The sequence below is a fragment of the Epinephelus moara genome, chromosome 2 (genome assembly GCF_006386435.1).
Source record: "Epinephelus moara isolate mb chromosome 2, YSFRI_EMoa_1.0, whole genome shotgun sequence".
In the NCBI taxonomy this organism is placed as follows: domain Eukaryota; kingdom Metazoa; phylum Chordata; class Actinopteri; order Perciformes; family Serranidae; genus Epinephelus; species Epinephelus moara.
Genome location: NC_065507.1, coordinates 17,648,475 through 17,673,329, shown reverse-complemented (window position 1 = coordinate 17,673,329; position 24,855 = coordinate 17,648,475).

Below are 24,855 nucleotides of genomic sequence, written 5' to 3'. Positions count from 1 at the left end.
AAATGTTCATCTTGAGGGTAGGGAGCACATATTTTAGATTCATATATTATTGAAGATTTTCCTTTTGGTGTTCATACTGTGCTTTTGAGAAATATTGATCATCATGTCATGCATTTCAATTAGACCACCTACAGTATCTGTCAAGCCACAGTGGCTCTGCTTTACAATGTTACAGTGGGATCCATCTCTGCAGCAGCATAGATTGTTATGAAATCTGGAGTGAAAGATACATTTTCCTGATTGATCTCAATCTCAGGGATAGAAAATACTGCTTCCTTCTGCTTAAAATAACTGACTTTCTGATGGATATACCTCTCACACGCTGCCTCCTGACACGAGTCCTTGTTGTTGGTGGGTATGCAAAAATACTAGCTCCAAAGTCTTTCGCAAGTCTTTCCCTTGAATGCTAGTGCATTAATTTAGAACATGCAAACAAACACATGCGTCATAGGTGTCTGGTCATACGGTCCGGTTACTTAAAGTTAATCGACACCCTCCAACCAATCAGAATGGATGCACTTTGAAGTCCCATTAAAATCACAGAAATAAAGGCATCATGTGATTTTACTAGTTTTGAAATGATTTCCAATGTCACAGAAATCACTGATTGAAACGTGTGTTTTGAACGTTATTATACTGTCATGATGTGTAGGTGTTTTTCCTCCAGCGCTCTGCACAGACCTGACAACTGCATGTCCGCCCATGAGCCCTTACCATCATGGCTCTCTAAAGTTTGGTGTGCCGCTATTTTCTCTCAAAGGTGGCAGTGGGGAGTCACGGAGGTCCCCAGGGAACACTGGTAAACATTAACGTTGTATATTATGGTTCATAAAATGTATCCAAATTCATACAGTATAGGACATTACTACAGACATTTCTGTTATCTTACATCGCAACATTTGCCCTGACAGCAGATGCTGTGTTCACCTATGTTGCTGACGATGATGCCCAACAGTCTAGGGGACATGCCATCTTCTTTTCCCCTGATAATGCTACACTGTTTTTAGGGCTGGGCGATATAACAACTATGTACGATTTATCGATATATTTTCAAGCAAGATATAGATTGAGACAATACCGTTTATATTAATATAGGGTCAAGTTGCGTTACATAACGCCTACCAGTATGCATCTCTCCTCTGTAACACACTCACCCCACTCATTCACTCACAAGCTCTCCAGCAACACTATGAGAGATACAGAGCTGCTACTCTGTTTAACCTTGTCTGTTAATTAGTCTACAGTGCCACAGCGGTCTATGTTGCACGTGCTACGCTAACTCAGTCTGTGAGATGAATGGAATTACAGCAGCACACGTGTAATCCAGCACTGCACTGCTAGTTTGTGTGTGAGGTGGATCATAGCGCATCGCCGTTATTCTTGGGAGTTGTCGTCTATTTTGTGACATTGAGACAGTGTCTGGATGCAGGTGACAGATGAGTTTAAAAAATACAACACAGGCATTTCATACAAGACGTGTATAACTCTCCTCCTCTGGAATCATCTTCCTGTTGCGGTCCGGGAGGCAGACACCGTCTCCACATTTAAGACGAGACTGAAGACTTTCCTTTTCATACGGTTTACTGTTAATTTATCAAGTTGATCTGTTCTGTATGACATCTATTGCACTTCTGTCCGTCCTGGAAGAGGGATCCCTCCTCAGTTGCTCTTCCTGAGGTTTCTACCGTTTTTTTCCCCCGTTAAAGGGTTTTTTTTGGGGAGTTTTTCCTTATCCGCTGTGAGGGTCATAAGGACAGAGGGATGTCGTATGCTGTAAAGCCCTGTGAGGCAAATTGTGATTTGTGATATTGGGCTTTATAAATAAAATTGACTGAATTGATTGATTGATTTTTGATAAAGATTATAGTTAGGGCTGGCTCAGACTTGCCTTGTACCAGCCCCTAGTTAGGCTGACTTAGGCCTAGTCTGCCGGGGGACCTCCTATAATACATTGGGCACTCTCACTCCTACTCTCACTCTCACACACTCTCTCTCTCTAAAATATGAATTTTTGTCCATATCATCCAGCCCTAATTGTGATGCTGTGATTGGTACTATATTGACTCATGTGAATGATGACCCAACAATGTTTTACTGTCCATGGGACGTGCTGTGTTGAAAAAATACTTTCACCGGCAGCTGCCAGCTGATGTTAACATCAGTGATGTCCACCCACGTACCGACAGGTGGCATCCAGAGTGCAGCAGTCGCAGTGCTTCTCACAGGAATACATTTGCTTTAGTTCAGCGTGAAGGTGCCATTTTTATTCTAAATATAGTCGGTAATAATTATTACTGTTATTCATTTTTTTAATACGTCTAGTGTGACAGGTACTGTATGCTGATATTCTGTAAAAAGACAAACACCCAGTTTACGGTAAATGCTGTTCTACATGAACTCTGATCACTTTGCTCTTCCGCCTACACTTCAAAACACGACAGACCGGGCCGTGAGTTCACAATCGACCCATGCTGCGTTAAGTATTGCCCTGTCAGTTCATTATGCAGCTGCTGTTGTTTCAAAGAGTAACACAATCTTTTTTTTTTTTTTTTTCAACATAACNGCTCTTCCGCCTACACTTCAAAACACGACAGACCGGGCCGTGAGTTCACAATCGACCCATGCTGCGTAAGTATTGCCCTGTCAGTTCATTATGCAGCTGCTGTTGTTTCAAAGAGTAACACAATCTTTTTTCTTTTTTTTTTTCCAACATAACAGATGAAACGCACCGGAGATGAAAGAGGGAATGAAATGATGGAGGAGGGGTGGAGGAAAGGAGAGGAGGAGTGAAGGCAAAGGAGGAGGGCAGGGAGGATGGTAATCAGATGTCAAATGTGCCTTATGCGCCTGTACAGCTATGTGAGTGCACACACAGACACACACACACACACACACACACACACACACACATACTTACAGCTGGGTTGTAGTGATGGAGCATATGGCTCAGGATCTGTGCCCTTTTGTTCCCGTTTTCTCTCCTTGTATCTCTTACCTACTTGTGTCCATGTTTCTATGTATATCCCTCCTTTATATTTGCACTCTGTCTGTTCATCCATATCTGTCTCTGTGCATCTCTCTGCTTTACCCTCCATCTCTGGCTCTGTCTTTTTGTCCCAAAGGGTTTGTCCTATTAAACTGTGAGTTAAGGACAAGCTGTGGTGGGAGGAAATGAATTTCTCCTCCTCCTATCTTTCCTGCTTTGGCCTTCATATCAGCTCCACGTCCCACCCTATCTCCTCCACTCCTTCTCCCCTTGTGCTCTCTCTTCTCCTGCTTCTTTTCAACTTGTCATTCTTTTCCACAATCCCTCTGCCTCAATGCCACTTTCATCATCCCCTCCCCCTCTCTCCTCTTACTCCTTTGCCCTCGCTCATTACTCACTTGCTGCATCTTCTTTTTTTTTCTTTTTACCAACAAGCCAGTTGTTTGTGTGTGTGTGTGTGTGTGTGTGTGTGTGTGTGTGTGTGTGCGCGTGTGAGAGTATGTAACAGTGTGTTATACTTTCACAGTGTGGCGTGTTTTCTTTGATAGTCGTTTGGCTGGCCTGCATCCCAGTTCTTCCCTCACATGGCTGAACACACAGACATTAAGAAAAAAAAACTTCCTCTTTCTCTGCTCTGGCTCACTATCGCGCTTGTCTTTGCTTTGTCTTCCCTCATCTCAAGGTGGCAGAGAGGAAGGAAGGAAGGGAGGAAGGAAGGGACAGTAAGTGTAAGAGAGACGAAACAGTAATAAAGACGTTCAAATCTGGAGCAGGAAACAAAAAGGGGAAACAAAACCTGTTTCAATAAACACCAATATTACATTCAAGGAAAATTTCACACAACTGTCGATGCTGTTTAAGAAAGCATTAAGTGTGTATGGTAACAGTGAATCTCATATAATACATTAAGATGGATATGTGATAATGTCAGGGAAACGTTGTGCATGTGAACACAGTCAGTCAGTATTGCAGTGAGAGATCCAGCAAGTGATTAGGCACATGGAGGCGATCAGGCAAACAGAGATGCAGTTCAGCTGCCAAATAGATGTGTACCAACTACAGCATGGCTAATCTCACACACACACACACACACACACACACACACACACACACACACACACACACACACACACACACACACACACGAGTTGCCACATAGGAGTCAGCTTCGTTCCTACATTGTTTAAAATTCCAATATGTCTTTCAATCCACATATTTGCAGTTACAAATTAGATGAAAGGAATAACACAAATGTTCCACAACTTCCTAATAACTCACATAACTGCAGATTTGATTTAAAAAGAAGAGATAGAAACAATACTGAAGTTGTTGATTTTAATTGTTTTTCAATATCTCTGTTATTAAAATAAGTTGTCTTATTTAAAAATTGCTTTATTTCTAACACACTTTATAGGTAACGTTTTATCATTGTCATTTATATTATCATTATTATTAGTTTTAAGGAGAGATGCACAATATAGAAGGGACATTTTTTATAATTACGCATTATTCTGATGATTAAAATTATAGCCGTTAAATAGCGCTGATAATACAAAGCCAGACTGCTTTTATTGACTTAACAAGGGCAGCATCTACACTCCTGACAAGTGGATGGCGGTACATGTATCTTTGCGAGCCACCAATAAACAGAAAAGAAGAACAACAACAACTGCAGCACCCCATTTAGAGGGTAAAACATGTCGCGGAGTGGACATCTTTCACAGTTTCAGAGGAAGACAACAGGACTGTGCTGGGGGTCTGATCTCCAACCCCCTGACACCAAATCAGATCAACAAACTTCCTGCAGCTGTAAACAGGTTAGACACAGCACTGAAGGACTGTCTCCTGAGTGTTAGCACGAGCTAATTAGCTGCAGCGGCTTACACCCAATACTAGGGGTGGGGGGGATAAAAATCCATACAGCATACTATTGTGATATTTTTGTGTGGCAATATTGTCGTAGTGGTATCAATTTTTTTTCAATATATAAATCATTGATATTGAAAATATAAATTAAACGTTTGGTAGCCTACTAGAATAATACAATCAGTTGCTTTTTCAGTTTACTAGATACATTTTGCCACAATAAAAATGACTGACATGAGATGAACAGGCTACTCACTACTTTATTTTATTTGATGAAACTGTTGATGTTTTCCTTTGGGGACATCATTTACAGCTGAAAAAAAAGGTAACAAATCGCAATATACTGCAACATATTTTATCGCTATCGCTACTCAGCATATCTCAACACGTTTAAAATCAGAATAATATTGTATCATCACTAATGTATCATGGTAATATCGTATCATGGGGCCTCTGGTGATTTCCACCCTATCCAACACCAAGCTTTTACATAGCTCAATTCTGTTGTTAAAGTTATTTATTTTTTTTTTTGGGGGGGGGGGCATTTTTTGCCTTTAATGGACAGGACAGTTAAGTGTGAAGGGGGGAGAGAGAGAGAGGGGATGACATGCAGCAAAGGGCCACAGGCTGGACTCGAACCCGGGCCTTGTACATGGGGCGCCTGCTCTACCACTAAGCCACCGACGCCCCGTTAAAGTTATTATTTTTCTGAGTTGAGTGTTAATGTGTGAGGTGAATCAATAGCTCATCACTATTCTACTTAGTAGTTGTAGGCTAGTGTATCGTGGGACGGTGAGACAGTGCCTGGGTGTGTTTATAAAACTGCACCATGATGATATAAACATTTCATACACCAGATGTACAGCACACCTGCCAATTCGCATTCAACCCGTTCATATGGGTCAGCTGTGGTTATATGGGGGCAGGGGTGTTGAGGGAAGGCCTTTTGACAATACCCCAGGAAATCAATTCTTTTTTCGCAGCCTAATGTTGGCAGGTATGAAAGAGTCAGAACTGTTGTTTGTTTTTGTTGTGTTGGTAATAGTGATGTTAGGTTGATTTGGTTCAGTCAGGGCTATGGAATATTAAATCATCTATATTTCCTCACTACATCTCAGCCTTTCTTACCCTCAGGCGTACATAAACTACAAGTTATACACTTCTTCTTAAAATACAAACATGTGAAATGATCAGTTATCGTATCTGTTATTGGCCATGAGAAGCAGGTAGGTCAGTTGGAAAAAACCATATTGGTGCATCCCTAGTTTTAAGTGTACTGACAGCAGACAACCAGTAAAATTAACATGCTCAGATATTTTGTGATGTTTTTATAACATGCCTTTTCCAAAACCAGTCCCAAAACTGCTTTTTCAAACACTCACTTAGTTTGAGGTCAAACTGTTTCAAAGACTTTCTAAAGCTGGACTTCTGAGGCAGAAAGAACCAGAAAAAAAAAGGTGGAGGGAGAGATCGGGACTGAATGAAAATGAAGAGCAAGAGATGCAGGCATTGTGTCTCTGCAGCTCTCCAGCTGGGCAGTTCACTGGCATTCTGCCTTCGCTGGATGCTCGCGATACAGATAGGATCATCCTATCATTGCACTCATTAGGAATTCACAGACAGCAATATCACAAAAAAACTGCAGATTAGCCAAGACTTAATTTCTTAATACAGCTAGGCAGTTGGCTGGCAGTTTGCCACTTCAATAAGAGTCAGCTTTTTCATATTATCGTCACATCATTGAACTCACTTAGAATATAACAAAGGCTTACATTAGCAGAGCCTCTTAATTTCAGATGCAGTGTAATAGTTTGCTGGCATCCCGCCACTTTGAAAGGGCTCTTAAGTCATGATTTAAACAGGCACAGCAATTTTTCCCCCCTCCATCATCAGGGCACATACGCCTAGCTGATCTACTTGTGGCTATCTGCTAATCAGGAAGCAACTGCAATCTGATTTTTAAATGCCTAGAGAAAGGTGTGAAGAGATCACTTCTGCAGCAGAAACGTAAAACAGACAAAAGCTGTAGAGAGCAACACAGATGTTGTTGGGTCAAAAACATTTAGTTCGCAATGCAGGAAATGCACCAAGTATTATCCAGTATCTTTGCTGCACTAACCTGTGTTGCATGTCTGATTAACTGTAGCATACTCGTTCTACTTTGAAGATAAAACTTAATTTTCATAAATTACTTTCTATTATTATAATATTTTGCTTCCTGCATTGATTTCAATATAGGCGTAATTACTTGACTGTGGAAAACAGAGCTGCAGCATTTATCTTATGGAGGTAAATTACTGCTGAAAGTTTCTATGACTAAAATTTGCATCCCACAAAAAACTATATTTATCAACTTAATACGTGGTGGCATGTTGTATTAGCTGGAATTGCACATGTCAGCAAAGCCTATTTAATTCCACCCTGGCAGCCTGGCCTGGAGTCTGTTTCCAAGACCAAGGAAATCCATGTGCTGAAGATACAAAGGGTATTTGCCAAGTCAGAAACATCCTGGGAACGTGGATGAATACTCAGATTTAATGATGTATGAGACAATAATCCAAAGGATAACATTAAACATTTAGAGCACTTATTTTAAACATTGTGCTACATACTACAAAAATCACAAGTATCATTTCAATTTAAGTGCTATCACAAGTCAGCCTGTTATATAAGTAATAAACATCATATTAATGAACATGTCTAAACTGTCACCCTTCCACAGCCCCAGCTTGTGCACACCCCCTGTAGATTTGAACAATTAGATTTAATTAAAATGGGAAGACAGCTTTTTAAAATTGGTAAAACCTAAAAACAACAACAAACAGGAAGCCACAAGATTGCCTGGGGGAGCAACTTCATAGCATTCCTTCCTTCTTTTAACAAATATATTCATGTAAATGTGAGAACACAATAAATGCCAGAGTATGTGTCTATTAATTTCTGACCCTGCCTATAGTAGCACTGCTCCGGGGCCAGTCTGATGTCAAGCACTAGAATTGGTAATCAGCTTTCAAGTACATGCTTCCAGTCAAGCTAACTGACCCCGGGACACTGGCCTGCTGCGTTTTTCCGCTGCCTTCAACACAACCACCATTTTAGTCCAAATGGTCACTTCTGAGCAAATTGAAATAATTTTAGGGAAGTGTTTGTGACTGATGTGCCTTTGATGATAAGAAGTCAGCCGGTTACTTTCGTGCTGCTAAAACGCATCCCCTACTGCGTCTGGGTGATTTAGAATACAGGCCGTGACCTCGCTAAATCAAGTGAGCAAATCCAGACTCCCCACTCCCCATTTTTTCTGTCAATCTTCACTGTGAAACATGCACTCAGATAAATACACCAAAGATAGTCCAGGAAGGAAATTTTAGTCCCAGTTGTAGCTGATTAAAGTGCTGCAGAGTTGGACCAGAATGAACAGAATACCAAAGTGAACTGAGGAGGGTTTTGATTGACAGGCAGCTTGTTACCACTCCAATTAGAGAATGTTTACCACCTCTTGCTGTGTGCGTGTGCACGTGTCTGAGTGTGTGTGTGTAACTGTGTAGATACATATATCAGTATAGGTGTGCGAGACAGTGTGTCCGTCTCTGAGTGCATGAGTGTGTTTACAATTCCTTCAGCAGTTCTTGTCCTCTCGCCTTTAATTGGTATACGCTCGTATTGACAGCTTGGAGCAGCAGTCAGATTGGCACATTGACAGATGGACGGAGCAGGTCTCCAGAGGGAGGTATGTGACTGGTTCAGCTTTTTGTCAGTCAAACTGTCCTTGTCCCCTCTTGAAGCATAATCAGTTTTCTCTATGTTCTTATGTTACCATGGAGAAGGAAAGCTGATGGTCATGTTGCAGAGTTTTTATATGTTGAAAAGATGAACAAAAAGTAGCAACAAGCATTTCATGGTCTTTTAAATGCTTTGGATATTTATGTGCCTGTATGGCTTCGAATTTCCATGGGTAAGCTCTAGGGTTGGGTCAGTTCTTGGTAATAACCAATTCAGTCCGGTACTCCGTCTTGGACCGGGTTTTATTTTTTGAGACCGACCGGACCGCATACTCGGGCAGAACGTACGCGGAGCGGACGCCACGGAGGTCCACCCGGTAAAAGTGGACGTCCGCAAACCCTGTGTGCGCAAAGCACGACCGCGCGGACTTCGCTCCACGCACCAGTGTCACACAAAAGACTGTTCGGCATGTATTTTTCACATCACGCGGATTTTTCACAGACATTTTTACACGGAGTCCGCTCCGCTTAGTACGCCCGAGTCTGTGCGCACCTGTGTCTGCCTCTTCACCAAGCGCACAGCAAGCAGGAGAGAGAGGGGGGTGGGGCGGGCACTGAGCTAGGAGGTGCGAGTGCGTATGCGCCTCTACTGTAGCCTGGAGTTTGTTTAATAGTGACGGGGAGTCATTAATGGCGGACAATTTAGTCTCGACGAAATCAAGGAATGCGCCACTATTGCAACACTTTGACTTTGAGCCAGACGAAGGAGGCAACCCTTGTTTGCACTGATTGAGTAAGCTGCAACATTTATTTGTAAGGAATAAAAGAAACAACGTGTTACTGTCACTCTGTTGTCCTAAGGTCGTTTTTTTTATTTTAAATGAGTCAATTGCGCCCCCAAGTGGCGAAAATCCGGTATTACAGACTTGATGCGTTTTTTTACAAAAACCAGACTGTTTTTTTTTTTTCTCATACCGACCCAACCCTAGTAAGCTCCTATATGACATAGAGTCATACAAAGAGTTAATTTCCAAAACATTTGAGGGGATCATTGTGTTGAGAACATGGACACAATTTTCACTTGTCAATGTATGTGTGAGAGAGACACAGAGAAGGAGAGAAGCCCTTTTCTCATTGCTCAAAAAATCCACTAACACCCGTGAACATCTGGCTTTGGTATTTAAAGGGAAAGGTTAGAATCGGCATTCACTCCCGGGTCAAATGCCTCTGCAGTAGTCGCAGGTATTTATTGGCTCTAGCTCAGATCAGTTTCCATTGGCAGGGATGGAAACACAGCACCTGGACGGATGTGCTAAATTTTAGCCACTTTACCAGTGCAATGCAATGACGCACCACCAGAAAATACCATCTATCTCCACCCAAGCAGCACTCACATATCTCTCGTTTCACAGTGAGACTGAATAAGTCGGAGAAATTTCTAAAAAAGTAACCAACATAACATTTTGGCTGGCCCCCATGCTGCCCTCTACAGTTTACTAACCTGTTGTCCAGCAGGCAGGCAAGCTGCGAGCGTTTAGACACACAGAGCCGGATTGGCAAGTTGATCCGAGGTGCCCAATTTTCCACCTCGTAGTGTAGTCATATTGGCGGAACCTTTTTGGTTTAAAAAGAACGAGGCGCCCTTCCGCCACGGGAGGGGCTGTTGATGACTTGTGGGAGGAGCTGTTGATGACGCCGCACGTGCGACCCACTGGCGGTGGACTAACAGGAAACAGCTGGAATCAGGGATGAGCAGCTAGTAGCAAGAGGGAAACACAAACCTGAAAGACACTGTAAAGATGAGCAACTGGGGAGATGAGCAACTGGGGAGACAAGGAATTGCGTGCCCTCCTTGCCCTCGCAAACGAAGAGGCCATTAAGCGTCAAGTGACGGTGAAGAACGGGCCAACTTATGAGAAGAATTGCCGAAAGACTGACCAGCCGCAGCTTCCCTCCCACGTCACTGTTTACATCACACGCTGACCTACACGTTTTGTTACTTGCTCACGCCCCCCATTGCCCCGAAAAAGCCACATTCAGTATGAACAAAGGTAGGCAGGCAATATTTTGCCGCACTCCCCAATTTTGTTTTGATACTGCCAATGCTGAAAGAAGACTGATTGGGCTTTCCTGCAAATTTGCACAACTCCTGTTTAAAAAGGGCTACAGAGAGCGGGAGGAGTGAGGCAAGTTGGAAGTGAGGTAATCAATGTGTTGTGCTAGCTCAGTCAACTAACCAATCGCAGATATTGTCGTTCTCAGACAGATTAAAAAATATTAAAATTTAAAAAGCTAAACTAGGTCACCAAATATACTTTGGTAGCTTAATAACCTTGGACAGCCCGCCCAAGTGAAGTCTGTGTGTGGGAAACACTGAAAGATTAAAGGTCCTGTGTGTAGGATTTAGCGGCATCTAGTGGTGAGGCTGCAGAACTGAAGCTCCTCCTGTGTAGGAAAACAACAGTGGCCATTGCAAAACCGCAAATGGCTTCATCTAGTTCCAGTTTCTGGTTTGTCCATTCAGGACTACTGTAGAGGAACAGACTCTGTGGGAGAGGACACGTTCTGTATGTAGATGTAAATGGCTCATTTTAAGGTAACAAAAATAAAGGATTCTTTGTTATTTCCAGGTCATTTTGAACTATGGACACACAGTTATCAATCATTTCTGCCAATAGCTGCCTGAGAAAGCTGCACACATGGCCTTTAAAGCAAGTTAACTATAAACTGTACTATTTCTTTAATGTTTTTATGTTGAATTTTATTGCAGTCAGTCCAATTAGCTCTGTTCATTCTGTGGCTAATTTTCCCCATTTCCTTTTGCACTGACTGTAATAACCTTCACATGGCAGCCCACTGAGGTGACGCAATACACTGTAGTAAAATCAAAGCTCCACAGCACACCATATGGTCGGTCTAGCATCAATCCTCTCTGCTCTCTCATGACCAAAGTGCTGTGTGATGTGACCTGTCAGTAATGTGCAATGTTCCTTTAGCGGCTGGAGAGAATCACTGAGGTGAATGACATACTCTGTCCTCCTTTCTTCTCTGTGTCCGAAGCTATTAACTTACACATGAGTTATAGAGAGGAGGGCTGAGTGCATCTGAATGTTTGTGTAAGACTGTGTTAAATATACTATCAATATACTTCTACTAGTTTTGTAGGGCGGTGTGTGTGTGTGTGCATGTATTTGCCTGTGTATGTGCTAAAGTAAAAACGCATTTGTGCATTTTCAAACAACGTCAATCAATGTATTTTTCTCTGAACATGTTTCTCTCATTCTGGAGTGTGTGTTTGGTGTGTAATGGTGAGGGTCAAGTTTGGGCTAAGGAGTGAATATTTCTTAGATTGTCTTCAGACATGTATGTGTGTGTGTGTGTGTGTGTGTGAGAGTGAGAGAGAGAGAGAGAGAGAGCTAAGATAGTGAGTTCTACGTCGTGTTGTGTTTTGTGCCTCAGGTCTCTGCTTCTCTTTGAAGTGTGAGAGCTGTGTGCTTTTGATATGAAGGCATTTAATAAGCCTCCTTCTCTCTCTCTGTCTCTCTCTCTCTCTCCAAGTGTGTGTTTGTGTGTGTGCATCAGTCTGTTTAGCGCCAAGAAATCCAATCTGCCTTGCCCTCTCAATGTGCAATGGTCTGTATATGTGTATGTGTATATATGTTAATTTAAAGGCATTCAATCAACCCTGACTTGCACTACACACCGTCATGGGTTGAGTCCTTCATCATAACATGCTTGCATGTGCTCCTTGAAGAAAACAAACACATACAGCAGAAACACCAATCCATCAAGCTACTGTTGCCCTGTATATTTGGTTTGAAGGAAATATATTTAAAACAGCAGCGAGGGAGAAAAAAAAAAATCTACAAATGGCTGCACATGCAGAAAGAGACAGGCAGAGACTTCAGTACTTCGACAGGCAGACAACCTACTATAGTCTATAGAAACACTTCCTCTTTGCTTTTATCTTCTCAGCTGATGCTCAAACAAACTTCTTCAATCTTGCGTGTTCAAGAAACAGACTGTGTTGCTTTTTTTTTTATCGTTGATATCAGTGCTTTCATTTCTATCTTGATAGCAAAGATGGCTGCACACCTTTCAAGGTACACTATGCAGGAATTGTCAGTTACTGTTTGTAATTACAGCATTAAAACTCGACCCCTCCTCCCTACACTACACTGCAAGCTATTATTGTAGGAACATTACATTTGTTGTGATGGAAATCCGATACTTTAGCACGCTAACTCAGCTAACCGGCTGCGTAGTTTCCTCTTGGTTGCGTGCTGCTTACGGTCTGGCACCTGGCTGCCACATTTTTATAAACGCACTTCAGACTAATATATTTTAACAACTTTCGGAGGAACTGCCATGAAAGTGTATACAGACGTTCATCATTGTCAGAGACAAAACACTTGACTTTTCCTCCAGCACCACCAGCAGGTTTGGGGTATGAAGTGAAAGGTCTCAACAAATATTGGAGTGCCACAAATGATAGTACTGTATGTCCCTATCACATGACTTTTATGCAAGTATGGATGAATTGTAATCCCTTAACTCTATATAAGGCACAATTATATCACTGAACTTCTGCAGCTGGCATGCATGCAGTGTTCACACAGCTGGCGTTCCTGCTGCGGCGCTGCTGCAGTGCCGTCTGCAGCATAACTACTGTATTTCCCCCAATAATAGCCAGCACTCCACTCATTTATGAAGTCGTGCAAGACGCAGCATTGTCAGAAGCATGGTCATGAAAATATTTCACAATGAAAACCCTAATGTTAACAATTAAAGGGATTCTGTCAATAGATTCCTCATCAGAGGGCTTTTTTGAAATGGAAATATGAAAGACTGAGTTAAAAAGATTTTATCATACTTTTCATGTCAGACGGATAAAGACATTAAAACTGTAGTGAAGAGTGATACAAAGTCAATATGATTATCAAAAGACCATTTTCATTGTTAATTTTTGCTGAAACCATGCGCATCATACAGAAAAAAATAGGCCAGACTCCCAACCTCTACATGTTCTGGAGCTGTGTCCGAGCAGCACTGCTCACACAGGCAGTGTGGCTGCTCTAACTTGTTAACGTGCCAAAAAAAAGGTTTTTGGAGACTGAAATTATAATGTCTTGATATACTCACTTTATGCTATTTATTCTCTCTATCTATGCTTTTAGTGGTCTCTGCACATGTGCAGAGCACTTGAAATGTTCTTGAATACAAAATGTTCCTTATAAATAAACTTTCTGGGCCTTGCATTGCAACATACTAGGGTTGGGCTTTCATAAAAAAATTCAAACAGGTTTGATATTAAGCCAAACACTGGACTGGACTACCAACTTGTACTTCCAGGTGTTGCATTTGGATCAGCAGCTGCTCCCAAGTGGAACATAATTAGACTGAGAAAGGTCATCCATGAGTGTAGTGACTCCAGCCCACTTGGTGGCAGTAATGCATCTCTGAGCTGGTTTGCCAACCGCTAATAAACACTGAATAAGAGGAGGAAGCAGAGGGTGAAGCTGAATGCTTATCTTTTGAATATCAGTTAGATGAAGGTGCAGATACAACCGTCAACAGCCACAGCTGAGGCGGATCCCAGTACTGAAAGCACCATGACTTGACCACGGTCTGTGGCCGTTTAGGTAACTCTAGATTAAAGTAACTCTGCCACCTTTCATCACGTAACCCCAAAAAACCCATGAACTTTCTGGTAAACGAAAACATGCCCCATGCGCATCTTCCTCCCTCCCACCTCTACTGAAATTTGATGTTCTTCATGTTGCCAGCTTCAGCTTGGTAGTAAATTGTGCACAGCCTGTCACACAGTAGTGGCTCTTTTAGTCCATTTATAAAGATCTAAACATGTTATGTTAATAACAATTGCCGGTTCCAGTTTGCAGAAAAGCAAACAGGTTTGAGCTCAAACACCAAACCACACCAGAAAAACCGGACACTGACCCAACTCTGCACCACACATGCATTACCTTGACTTCTGGGGTCTTAGCCATGTTTATCATACACACTATACTGTGCAGAGTGTGGGCTGTCTTGCATGTATTATACCAAATCTCAGTGCTTCCCTCGATCTGTTAGCTTTGTGATGTTTGTGTATACCACCTCACAGAGGCTAGTCCCGACTGAATCTGATATGCAGCTACAACATCTGTTCTTCTAGCCCTCACTTACAGTCTCTGAACTCCTCTATTTAGCTCCCAATTAGTGTTTCTTTTATTAGAGCACTTTAGGTTAGACCTCGCAAACGACTGCCTCTCCCTCTCTCTTGCTCTCCGTTTCCTCCTCTCTGTTCAAGCCTCTTGTTCTTTCTCCATCTCCCAGTACCACTTCCAGCTTTCCTCCACTTTGTCTTTCATCTCTTCTCTGTTAGCCTCCCCACTCATCTCCCACTAGATCAGCGCACACACTCTCTCTTGCGCTCTCTCTTAAGCTTCCCTCTTTCTCACTCTCAACCCCCTGCTGAGCCTCTGCTCAGCAATCTTGTCATTACACAGTAAAAACACCTTTTATCAGATGAGATTTCAAAATAACACATCGCCCCATGCTGTGCGTGTGCACACGTTAACAACATCCACATAGGACACATGCCACATGTGCATAACACAGACCCTTATCGACACACATGGTCAATATATGGGATCATGATGGTGTTTGGAGCAACGCACTAGGTAAATACATAAGCCACACACACCGATGCGCAAAGGTACAAAAAATTCAATGTGTTCCCATTATTGTATTTCTAGCGCGTGTGATGTTTCAAATCGATGCAGGAAGAGCTGACTTGGGAGGAATTCAGCGTTTTGCTGAAGGACACTTGAGCAGGATGGATGGTCACTGTCACACAGGATTGAACACAGATCCTGCAGCTAAGAGGACGCTTTCCCAGCTCACTACCGTTCGTCACCGCGCTGTCCGTGTGTTTCCAAGTGTGTGTCAGTGTAGTTTAGCCATGAGTGACAGCAGAGATAGTCGGGGGAGGAGAGTATGTGGCATGTGAAACATGTAGAGTTTCCATGGTATTGCTCGACACTGGTATGGATCCCATTACAAGCAAATCAGGTTTTTAAGTTCTGGTTATTTTTCAAGTACTGTGAACGTAACTGCATCTATGTGTGTAAACTCATATAATTAGCATTTTCGTCTTGGCAAGTTTGGTTTTCAGATGGTATTTTTACTGAGGACAAAACTTACAACATCGAGTAATGTGTCCAGTGGTATGACTCACAGGATGTAGACTGTGTGTATAAAGCCAGATTTATACTTCTGCTTCGAATCGATGCCGTACCCTGCACCATTGCCTGATGTGCTCCTCCCCAGGAACTTGACGTCGTGGCAGTGCAGACCTTATTTATTTAATTTCACAGAAACAATACATGGTGAAGACAATAAAGCCTCCACAAAATAGCATTTTAAATCTTGTGTTTGATTTATCCTAGCGGCATATGGGTAGAGGAAAAGTCCGCTAGCCACTAGGCTAATTTATACAATGTAAAATGCCATAGGCTTGTGCCAATAATGTTAGCATGTTATATTTGTTTGGAAAACCGGTTTAGTATAAGACAGTTGTTTTGTCAGTGAACCTTGTGAGTTGTAATGGAACTGAATTTTGTAGTATTACCTTTGTTAAATGTTGCTGTTGTCCCTGGCCTCATATGAGTAGAGGAAAAGTCCACTAGCCACTAGGCTAAATTATGCAATATAAAATGCCATAGGCTGTAGGCCATAGCATGTTGTATTTGTGGAGAAAAGACAAGTGCTTTGTCAGTGAATGCTGCGAGTTATAGTGAAGCCGATTTGTGTACTTGTGTTTGTAATTATCTATTAAGCCATGTTTCATGTGTGCTGTGGGTGTGTTTTGAATCAACTTAACTCTACAGCACTTCACAGAAACCCCGCCATCGACTAGTGTTTTGGAGGTGTAAGTGTAGAGTGACACAGACACACCACCCCACAAGTATAAATGCTCACAACGGCATAGGCCACACGCGTAGGCTACTAATGCCTGCCATTGGCCACCTATTTCACACTGAATTCTCCTCCCTTTCCACTATCTCCTGACACTACTTTGTAAGGGCACACTGGGCTTAGCGCTGCCCAAGACAGTTGTGAGTGTTTTAAAGAAATACAAAAAGTCCAGACCTCCCTCCAGCAATGGCACCGTGCTAAAACAAAGTGTGTAGATAGGTCTGGCTAAGTGCTGCCCAGTAATTATGGACTGGAGATGTCTCCAAACTATGTAATTTATTTTGGCCCAATAGCTGAGAAACAGGGTCTACTGTGCCTGTATTTCCAGGTGTGTGTCCCATTGCTCACGCTGCTTTGTGTTTGTTAATCTCATTATTCTCTTCATCATCTTGGCTTTGTTGGCAGCTTAACACGGAAATGGGATCAGGCTGGATTTAGTTTCCTTTTTAGGATACGGAGAACAGGTTCCCCACACAACTTGTAATTTTGCGTCACTTACCTCGCTTTACCCTACTTTTCTCGCTCCATCTCTCTCTGTTGCTCTCTGATGACGATTGTTCTCCCATCTTTCTCAAGAGTCATCACGCTCTCCTTTGTTGTTCTGCCATTACTCCCTGTCCCTCTCTCAGCGTCCAATTCCCGTCTCTGCGCTCACTGATTAAAATGTGTTTTGTAAATGAGTCAGAAAAGAGAGTGGACTCATTCACTGCTGTATTGATAGTCTATCTGGCTAAAGTGGAAATTTTATTTCAAGTGGTGTTATTGTTGGCGCCGCCATCGTAAAGTCAACCCGATCACTTTCTGTTTTCCTCAGAGCCGAGCTACTTTGGCTGTTTAACTGTCTGTAAGTTCTTTGCTGTTACTATCCCCAGTAGCAGGAATGGCATGGATACTCTTTGGTAACTGGGGATAGCCACCGGGGAAAACATTAGCACTATCCTCTCCCTGTTTTTGTGCACAATGTTGATGCACCTCCTTCATTCCGTAAACTGAGCCTTCATTTTCCCAGGAGATCGTACCCGGTGGCAGACAGAACTGCAGTGTGACAGCGAGGATTATTCTGAACCGAAGTAAATGCCAATGGCGTATTCCAAGGCCATTACATTGTTCAATCAACATTTTCTTAATGAGAAGTTAATACCAAAAACAAGCCAAAAAAAACATCTATTTCCACTTTAATTCAGTTCAATACACACCTTAAGTTCATACAAGCTCATGTTCCCATACATTCAGTAATGCCATACCACTTGAGGTGAGACAATGGTGATTTTATTTTTTAGAGATAACAAGAAATATCCCACATCTGCCAAAACAACAAAAAAGTTGATCGTAAGAGTTACAAACAAAAAGAAAAAGTTACATCAACTAACTGTGGAGCCAAACTCTGTTTCTGTGGCTTCACAATCTCACTACTTTCATCACTGTCACTCAGAGCCAGACGACATTGTGATGCCCCTCCCACTGTCCTACAGGACGTTCCAGCCAACCTCATCAGGCAGCTGGCTGTCACAGGAGGGTCGTTGCCAGCAGACATCCACCTTCCATCCACACATTGCTTTTTGGTTTGCGCTTTCAACACCTCCACAACACACCTGACACACATCCATGTTGGCTTCCATGACTGACTTTGCTGACCTACACACTCCATTAGTCTTGATCATTTTGATTATTATTTGATTTAATTGGTGAAACACTAACTGGCATCTGCTCCCTGGGGGCAACTAAAGTAATGCATTATCTGACTTGTGCTACAAGGGTTACAGAAAATGTTAAAATGACATAAGGTTGTAGATAATGTTTTTCATTTTCAATTGAACTGTTCAGCACCGCTCTTCTGAGTTAACTACCTGCAAACTTGCGATTCACATTTCTTTCAATCCTTTTTGCATGTTTTAAATTTAAAGAAGATTATCACCTTGTGATGAACAAGATACTGAACCATAAATTCAAGGAGACTTTGACATAAGGCAAGGAAATGGGGACTGAACTGGTCGACTCACTCCACCACCTGAGCTAAAATCACCCACGAGTGACAGCTGTCACAAAGGTTTCTTCCTCTTCTTCCTTATTGAGTATCTTTTCCCTGCGCTCTCTCTCACAGTCTGTCTTTTATTCTACAATTCTCACCGCTTCTCATTTTGCCTGTGTCTGTGTGTGTGTGTGTGTGTGTGTGTGTGTGTGTGTGTGTGTGTGTGTGTGTGTGTGTGTGTGTGTGTGTGTGAGCGTGGAGTTCCTGATGAGGTTAAGCACATGATTAATGGGTCTATCTAACAGCGTTTACACTGCACTCATCTCCACTTAACTACACACAGGAGCACACATATGCACTCTCAGAGATACCCACATACACACACGCGTCAGCCTCTCCTGCACCTCGTCGCCCAGGGTAACAGTATGTAAATGATATGCAGATGACAGGAAGTCAATTAAGAGACCAGAGAGCTATGACTCTGCAGAACTCCATTAGTGAAGCACTGATCAGCTCTCTGGCTGACTATCTGTTTTCCCCTCCCTCTGTTTCCATCCAATGTTATCTGTCTATTTGTTTGTGTGTGCGTGCATGCTGTGTGTGCGTGTGTGTAAGAATCCATTAGTAGTGCACTGATCAGCTCGCTGACATAGCTGTGCTTTGCAGTTGACAGGCAGTCTTTTTCCATGAGTGTTATCTCTCAACATTACTTTAAGTTTTTTATGATGTTCTTGAATAAAACATTCAGCTGTGCACACAAAAAGTGACAAAAACAAAATCTGCAACAAGAAAATAATAATTTGAGGACATGATTACTGGGGTTGGTACTAAAACACAGTGGACTACACTTCACCTGGGTTTGGTTCTCAACTTTTGCGTAGACAGGTTCAATATTTCAAAGCCACTATGTGTTGAATGTAAAATTTCAGCTTTGAAGCCCCTTGAGAGGTAGTATAAAAACACACAGTGGCAGACAGGTATGCTGCATTTTACCAAGCAGCTGCCTCCATGGCTGAAACATGAAGCCAACTCTGAAGTGCCAAAAAGTGCAGTTCTTTGAACGGCCACTAGAGGCTGGCTCCAGAAGCCAGTCAATCTCCACTGACCCTCATGTTAAAATGCCCAACTTTACAGCTGAAATAAACATGTTTACAGCCTGGTACATAAAACTGTTTTGGTCTGAACAGCTAACACCCCCCTCCATGACAACTGTACGGAGGGTTTATCTCAACTGTATACATTTTATGGTAACTTAAAGCTACGCATAATTAAGGACAGGCCACTTTGAGTGACACCCCTCCACCCCTCGCTCCTCCACAGTAGGGTTGTCATGAGAACCGATACTTCGGTACCAAGTCGATGCCAACACGCAAACCTGTCGGTACCTGTTTTTTTCGGTTCCGTAAGTACCGGATACTGTGTCGATTCCTGTCTGAACTGACGGGGGCAGTAAACGCGCGTCAGTTGGTGCCGAGGACGAGCAACGATGGAGAACGCCTGTTCTCCATCGTCTTTGCTAGAAACAATAGATTTTACAATGCTGCTGGAGCCACAACACCTTGGCTTGTCGAAAAGTCAGGTAGTAGGAGTCGTGTGTGGAGACGGTTGGCCTCATTTACACCGCAAGCGATGCGTTCGTGTAACGCTCGCAAATGGTCACTGTTTGCTCGCATTTTCATTTCGGCGAGCGAGCATGTTAACAGGTTCGAGCATTCACACCGCATCCATTCTATGCGCTGCCTAAGTCACGCTGCTTTCACGATCAAGCTCAAAAATAGAAGAGACACTGATTTTTTTTAACTACAAAAAACACGAGTTTGCGTGTGTTGTGACCTCTCTCGGCCACCGTAGACATCTCCCCCTTGACCAAGCGAGACCTGACAGGCACATGTTTCATGTACTTACCCATTTGTAGTGCTAAATATTAATTCTCCAAGCTTTGAAATAATCACTGGCGTGCGAACCTGTCCACCCTGGGCTTTGGGTCCAAACTCACTTCTTCTTCTTTGGGGTTTATTGGAGATTTGCAGACACGGTGCACAACCGCCACCAACTGTTCGGGTGTGGTTTGTATTTTGACAGGACAGCAGCGGCGACGTGTCTGTTCGGTTTTTATGTTAATACACGTGTGCTGCCGCCACGCTTGTGGACCGCTTCGCAAGTTCTACGCAAACGCATCGCTTGCGGTGTGAATGAGGCCTTAGAGTTAAAGTTAAAGTTTGCAACAGTTTTAATAAAGTAGTGAATTTAGAAATACATGAGTTCTGTTTTTTGATTTTTATCGTGGTATCAAATGAGTATCGAGAATCATGGAAATTCACTGGTATTGGTATCAACTACTGAAATTCTAGTATCGTGACAAGCCTACTCCACAGTGCCAGTTTTTTGCCCAAATTTGGTCACTTTTGGCTCCAAAAAGAAAAAAAAAATCTAAAAAATGGCAATGACCAGAGTGCTGAATTCGAGTCTTCAGAACAGGCGTCCACAAACCAGTGGGTGACATCCATGATGTGATTTTGCTAAGTAGGATATCAACCCGCATCAACATCCCCATTGCGTTCCTGCACCAACATTGTGATCAACCAATCACAGCCTTCTGACATCATCAGTGTGCTGCTGCTCATTCCCTGCCCTTCTTTCAAAAAACGTTTCCTTTTTGGCAAATCCCATCATGCTGTGTGACATCATGGTAGCTCCGTCCATTATTTTTACAGCCTATGCATTTAACTCAGGAGTTGGTGGAAGAAAACTCCAAAGCTGTGGTTGCAATTGTTTTTCTTTTCATCTTGTTATAAAGATATCCTGTTTTGATTTTGAGATGATTAACTTCAGTCATTTTCTCCCTAAAATACAGGTAATTATCTCATTGTTATACCCATAATCACAAGAGAATGATTTTATACACTGACTGAAAATAAATAAATAAATAAATACATAATTAAACGCCTACACACTGTGGCTTTATTTCCTTAGATAGTTGGTTGATTATTTGAGCATATGTCAAACACTTCATGGGAAAATATGTTTTCTTTAAAACAAGTCTATTGGGAGTAAAAGTTATATTTTATTTTAATGGTGAATACAATACTTTCTGACATTTTCACAGCACAAGTAAATTAAATGCCCATATTATACACACATAGATCTGGATGGCAGAGTTAAATCACATGTGGTTTTAAATGCATAATGAAATATTTGGAAGGTTAGGATGAGCAATATTGAACCACTGTAGACTACACAGTAGTATTAATTTGGAAAGTTGGTTTTCAGTGGAACTTTTCAACTCTCTAAAATATATATTGACTTTTCTAATTTCACATTAATGAAAATTTATTAACTATAATCCCTCCTGTACAAATACCACTTAATCTCATCTGTGAGCACACACTGTAAAATACACTCATCCGAACACTGACTTTACATAATGCACAAAATGATTTTTTGCTGTTTTATTTCTAATTAGTATCAGCAATCTGTAGACCTGAAATTAAATGGTTATTATATGGCAAACCACAGCAGAATTCAAATAAGAACGTAGGACCTTTTTCAGACATATTCTTTTCACTCTGCTCGTTTAAATTCAATGCATACAGCCAGCTGTTGATGCTGTGCGGTTATTCCTCAGAGATCCAAATTGTCATGTTGCCTATGGATCAAAAGTGCATTTACAGATTTCCCTTTGACAAGGAAACCATTCTTGATCTAAATCCCTTTGGGCGACACACACACAACAAATAATTATATAATAAAAATCATGTTTAATTATCATTTCTTTAGCACAAAGGAGCGAATTTAGTTAAAGAAGCTAATAAACAGTAATAAACATTTTGTTGTTTCAGATGACAGTTTTTTCCCTGAGGCCATGTTCAGCATCTCAGGGTCTCAGGTGATTGCTAGTTTTTATATAGTATGCAGCGTTATCATTTTCAATTGTTGTCAAAAAGTAATGTCATACCTGTTTCATTTCTGTGAACTAGGACGATCACAGTGATGTCTCTCTGGTGCACTTGATGATTAATGTACACATAAAATATTACAGTAATGTATTGCTTTCTGTGTACATTAATCACTCCAGCATTACTACAGAACAACATTATCAAGGCCCAGGCTGGTAGAGTACCTTAAAGGACCCGCACAGCCCACATCTACCAGATAACTTTCTTCACCTCTTCTGACTTCACTTTTAAACTTGGGGTGACCGACTTCTGTCTCCAACTTTAAATATGGCCTTGCATTCGTATCTGTCTGACCCCTTTTTCTTGACCTATTCTCTTTCTCTACATTCAACCCTCACTGCAACAAATGTGTACTATCCGTTTTATGACGTGCAAGGAGCATAAATGCACAGTTTCCAGCCACTGCCCACTGTCCTGTCCCTTTCAAACTTCTAACCATTTTCTAAAAACATCTCATCTTAAATCATGCATGACTGTACCTTCGCCAGTCACAGTCGGTGAAAATGGGTTGAGGGACTGAAGCACACCTGAGTCTGTGCTATTTTTCTTTCCCCTCTCTCATCTTTCCATCCTGTCCTCTCTTTCAGTGTGTAGTAATGAAGTTAGCCAAAGTGCTTCCTTCCCTCCCGCTCTCCGTGTATGTTCCATTTCATGAGCTCTTCCTCTTTTCCTCCTCCATCCTCTCTCTTTGTCTTGTATCTGTGTCCAGTCATGCGGCTGACAACAAACCTGTCCTCATCTCTGATCCTTTCTTCCTCCTTTCTATTTTGCTCGTCCTCTTTACCTCACTCCATCAACCCACTCCTTTATTTTTACCCTCTATCTTCCCTTTGCCTGTCTGTCGCCCCACTCCTCATTCCTTTCCGCCAGCCTCTGTGTGACCGGTCATGCGGTTAACAGCAAAGGCAAGCAGGTAGTTGCTGCACACCAGGTTGATTCACATGGTACACTGAGCCTCTGACTTGCCCTGGCCTAGCACAGATACACACAGACATGACCAACACTCGCAGGCGTTCACCTCCCACCTATGGAATTTTTTACTCCCTGACTAATGCAGGATAGCAACCTCACAATTTTAAGATACGGCATCTTGCATTTTCACAATTTTTCCAATAAACTGCTGCAAAAATACAAAAACAGGTCAGCACTCCAGAAACTGATCCTTTTGTAAATTGTAATGGTATCACATGTGACGTTTCGGGCACCAACCCCTTTTCAGACTTGAGCAAGATAAGGAGACACTACCCACAACCAAGAGTGGTCGCCTAACAGATCATGTGGTAACACATGTAGCTACAAAGAAACAGAGTAAAACACACTGCAAAACTAGTGCAAAATTACTCCACAGCAACTGTACTTCATCCGTGTGTATTTTGACACAGAAGCGGACACATTTAAAAAGAAAGAAAAAAAAACCTTTACATTTATTGTTATTGAAATAACAAAAATAAGTGCATACTGATAACTAGAGACCATCTTGCTGTGGGATCACACCAGCCACAATATAGTGATCTGTGATTTAAAGGGAATGTCAGGTAGGGGCCTCAAGTTGGGGGAGCAATGGCCCTTTCCCTACTTCCGGTCCCACTGCTCGGACCACGCCCATCTTGGAGTTTGGCCTTCACAGTGATCTCAACTACACATCTGTAAAGTTCTGTAAGCCAGGCCCCTGGTTGGATGGTCGAGAGGGAGGAGGGATGTGTTGTTACTGCTCAAGAGCATGAATCATAGCCAAGAGACTTTCAAGCCCCGTTTCCACCAAACACTTTCGGTATGGTACCTTTGGAACCAAAAGTAACCCTTCAGACATGCTCCTTTCATTTTATAGTTACAGTCTACATAAAACTCTGCACAGTATGAACAGTGGTTACAATAAGATTCAAAAACCCGGACACATCTCAGCCTTGAGCAAAGTGACGGTCCGCTATTGACCAATCAACAGACTGCAGTGTTCACAGCTCCACCTTTTAGGACCAGATCTGTGTGCTAGGTACCCCAACAGAGGGGGGACCGAAAATGGGGACAGAACAGTTCCATTGGTACCATCCACAACTTTTCACAGTGGAAACAGAAAAAAAGCGTAGCAAACTGAACTGAACCGCACCTTGCTGCTTGGTGGGACTGGAAAGTCCGTCATTGTGGGTGAGAGGAGAGCCAGAGACCGCAGAGCGTCTTCGAGAGCCACAGGGAGGTCAGGAGGTCTGCAGGGTCTGTGCCCATGGCTGAGTGCCCACTGTGGCTGTCCTGCAGGGTCCACACCTTGTATGTGGACTCCGACTCTCCTCTCAGCCACTCTGACTGCTCAACCCTGGTAAAACCTCCGGATTTTGACCAAAAAAAAAAAAAAGGAAAAAAATGTAACAAAACGCAATGAAAGCA